The sequence below is a fragment of the Quercus suber genome, unplaced genomic scaffold, assembly GCF_002906115.3.
Source record: "Quercus suber isolate HL8 unplaced genomic scaffold, Cork oak 2.0 scaffold_785, whole genome shotgun sequence".
Classification (NCBI taxonomy): Eukaryota; Viridiplantae; Streptophyta; class Magnoliopsida; order Fagales; family Fagaceae; genus Quercus; species Quercus suber.
Window position 1 is genome coordinate 173,649 of NW_027070221.1, and position 4,666 is coordinate 178,314.

Sequence of the window (4,666 nt, forward strand, 5' to 3'; positions counted from 1 at the left end):
TAGCTAAGTAATCCCAAATCTTCCACATAAATGATACGTTAACTGATTTGAATTCCTCTGGAATTATTGTCAAAGTGACCAAATTATCCTTAGCTCTTTTCACAGCCACTTTCTTGGGTACTCCAACTCTGTCTCCCATTATTTCAATAATTTGCCACAATTCACAAATCATATAGACCGTCAGAATCAAATCATAAAAATAGCATTCAACAAACTCAATTAGGCAAAAGCATGAGTTTTCTGAACACAAACTCAATTAAATTGGAAATTTTTGCACACCACATGTATCATGTTATATTCTCCTTTCTTTTTTCTGAAGTTTAAGTTATATTCTCTTTCGATATCCTTTAGTTTCTCATCAGACTTAAAATATTCTGACAATCAACACATTCAGTCATAAATCCATTATGAGGCCCTCAGGACCAGAATTCCTGCCAGCAGTCACTAAATGTGGTTTAATCAAAGGAAAATGCACAACAATCTAAGATTAAGGTTATATATCCATTAATCACAACTCCTCAAATTCCAGCCATTAAAATATTTTAATGTTTTTTACTTCTCATAGCAAAATGCATAATTTCCCCCTACTGACATCAATTAAGGTCCCAAATACCTCCTCGATGCTTTCAACAGGTTTCCCATCAAATTCATTCACAACATCGCCAGGACAAAATCCAGCACGATCAGCAGGGGATCTACGAGTCACCTAATAAAATAATCAGAAACCATCAAAAATGAGAAGATGCCTTTTTNAGACCATAATTGACCGAAATGCTACACTAATATGACTTAACAGGGAGATAGCAACAATAAACATTACACTTTAACGTTAGAGGTTATATAGATTAGTGGATCTAGCAAGGTGTGACAAAAAAACTCCTCCAATTCAATGAAGAATTCACGGGCCCTAGAGTATTCCAACACAATCATGCTATAAAAAATCATATTTGTTTGTTGTAACTAATTGAATTTTTTTAAAATTTTACTTCGTGAGAAAATATAATGATCAGAGTGGCAGCTGATTGTGTACTCATTTTTGTTTCATATTAGTTTTATTCAATACCAAAAAAAATGGACTTCGGAGAATTTTGTGCGGCGGCTAAGAGTGAGCATCAGCTGGAAGCAACGGAGAGCAGGGAAAAACATCAATGCATGCATATGAGCTGTTTGAGAAGATTGGCAAACAGCGGATAATGTTTGAAGGAACTCGCCTTTGTATTCTCATCAACTTACCTCCTCCTGGCATCGAATGATTACTTCCTAGCTATATTGATATTGGGAATTTTTTTTTCCAGGATTTTGGTTAGTTTCCAGTTAAAATACTTGAAGTGCTCTTTGTTTTCCTGGCTTCAAGAGATATGAACAAAAACGAAGAATCTCTTTTGATGTCAGTATGTGCTGCAATTTTAGATAATCCCATTGGCAAAGAATTTGAAAGACTGAACTGAAGAATGGACTTTCGGGTTGATATTGTAAATACCATATTTTTATAATACATGAATTGTGATAATTGCGTCATATCCACTAATGGCAATTTATTACAGTTGGGTTTTTGCAATACAGTACCGGTTAGCTAAGTAATCCCAAATCTTCCACATAAATGATACGTTAACTGATTTGAATTCCTCTGGAATTATTGTCAAAGTGACCAAATTATCCTTAGCTCTTTTCACAGCCACTTTCTTGGGTACTCCAACTCTGTCTCCCATTATTTCAATAATTTGCCACAATTCACAAATCATATAGACCGTCAGAATCAAATCATAAAAATAGCATTCAACAAACTCAATTAGGCAAAAGCATGAGTTTTCTGAACACAAACTCAATTAAATTGGAAATTTTGCACACCACATGTATCATGTTATATTCTCCCTTCCTTTTTTCTGGAAGTTTAAGTTATATTCTCTTTCGATATCCTTTAGTTTCTCATCAGACTTAAAATATTCTGACAATCAACACATTCAGTCATAAATCCATTATGAGGCCCTCAGGACCAGAATTCCTGCCAGCAGTCACTAAACTGTGGTTTAATCAAAGGAAAATGCACAACAATCTAAGATTAAGGTTATATATCCATTAATCACGAACTCCTCAAATTCCAGCCATTAAAATTTTAATGTTTTTTACTTCTCATAGCAAAATGCATAATTTCCCCCTACTGACATCAATTAAGGTCCCAAATACCTCCTCGATGCTTTCAACAGGTTTCCCATCAAATTCATTCACAACATCGCCAGGACAAAATCCAGCACGATCAGCAGGGGATCTACGAGTCACCTAATAAAATAATCAGAAACCATCAAAATGAGAAGATGCCTTTTTTTCTTGATTATTATCAACAACGTCATATAATCAAGAAATCCTTAGGATACCACAAATTCTATTTCCCAGCATGGAATTAGTGCATATTCCTTCCATTTGTTAATATGGCAGAAGGGAACAGAATTCCTAAATAATATAAAATCAACACACACGTCAAGGCCCACTATTACAGATTTAATTTTAAATGGAAACATCAAAAATATATTTTGCCCAACACTGCTTTAGTGGGAAGCCACCCACTCCACCAGATAAACCCAACCCATATCCTAATCTGGATCTGATTGACATTAACTAAAATCACTGTTAAAATATCAGTTCATGCAAACAAAAGACCAACCACAGCAAAATAAATATGCAGTTCCTTTTGAGCCTCTAGTCTTTTTATCAGAGTAGGGTCTACTAGAAAGCACAGCATACTACCCTTAAAAGTCAGGCCCCATCCAGACCCTAAATCTAACCTAAACCACTGTCAAAACAAAGCAAAGTAAGTAAAAATATTTGGTCACAGACCCAATACCATTTTTCCCATCCTACTGTGACAGACAAGGTTAGTATCTATGAAAGAGGGGGTGGGGGGAGGGGAAGCAGTTCACCATATCCATCCCCGTCTCTAGAAACCAGTGATTGTAAACCCTACATGTAACCAGCAAAACTCCATTGAGATAAGAATCTAAAGAGTAAGTTTGCAAATAAGTATAGAAATTAATAAAACATGCATCACCCAAAAAGAACAAATTATTGTGATCTTAGATATATTTTCAAGTATAATATATAACCCTTCATAAAACATGGCAAGTACATTATAATACAAAATGGTATCTTGTGGGACCACCTCTCATAGCATATGGGACCCACACATGTTATGAGAGGGAGGTTTCATGAAACCGTCTCATAAGATACTTTTTTCATTTTGTTTTATAAAATAAGATTGGGGGAGGAAACAATTAGAGGACATACCATAGGTACAAGCTGGGGCGAAGCCACATAGTGGCTTGGGGGGGCCGTGGCCCCTGCAAAAAAAAAAAAATCCCATTAGACCATGAAGAAAAAATAAATGGGCCTCCCCAATATTAGACAACCGGCCCCTCTACTCATTTCTCACCTATTCTCCCATCCCACTCCCAGCCCCAGCTTTAGTTTTAGGTAACTCTAAATAAAACAAAAACCTGCTAGCCCACAGAAATACTCATAAGTCCAACATTTAAATACTCTTAAATCCAAATATCAACAAAAATACACTTTCCCTTCATCTCAAAAAGCCCACGCTGACCCACGGAATCCCTTGCCCTTTTTACTTTTTATTCTTTTATTTTGGCTTCTTTGATACACTTTTAGCATTGGTACAACAGCCTACCAGCCCCCAAAACTCCAATCCTCTGTTCTGTCCTCACAGTCTGAAGAAAAAAAAAATTGACCAATTTTTTCTTTCTTCATTAGCTGATTCAGCTTTAGTTTTGGAACTTGATTGTTTTGTCTTCTTTGATACAGTTTCAACATTGGTACCACTGCCTACTAGCCCCAAACACTCCAGTCCTTTGTTATGTCCTCAAAAAAAAAAAAAAAAAAAAAAAATCTGACCAATTTTTTCTTTCTTCATCAACTGATTCAGCTTTAGTTTTGGAACTTGGTGACCGCCTGGTGAGTTTTCTTCTCTTTCTTAAGCATTAGACATTCATGATTCATATCTTTTTAGTGTCTTTTTTTTATTTTCTCAAGTATCTACACCTAAATATTCACATGCTCTTTATATTTTCATAGATTTTTAGAGAAATACGTGATTGAACGCATGGGGAGATTGTTTGTGATGAGTCTTGAAGGGAAGATCTTTTGGAGGTAGAGGCAATAGGCATTGCCACCTGAGTGACTCATCTTTGCACTTTGTGAAGACAAAGTTTCTAAGGTAAAATTGTTTGATTTATTACCTATTTTTGATTAGTTAGATATCATGTTGCTGTGGATGTGGTTGTGGGTGTTGTTAAATTGTTTGGTTTATGTTGTGTATCAATACTTGTGTGTTTAATTTTTGTTTTTGTTTGAGGGTTATTATTAATTAAAGTCGTATTAAAAATGGGTTGATTGTTTAAATTATAGTGAAAATTTTGTTTTTTCTTGAGTATGAATAACATTCATATAACTAAGTAAAAATTTCTAATTAAAAATTTTTAAATTCTTTTTAATTTTTGGTTTATTCTTTGAGTGCTAAAAGAATTATGAGCAATCGAAAAAAAATTGATGCATTCTTTAAGAAAAAAGATGTAAGCAATTCAGAAATTGACACCTATGGAAAAGAAGTTAGACAACACTGACAATGATAGCATGCGTTGATGTGTTGTGTTTTCATTAA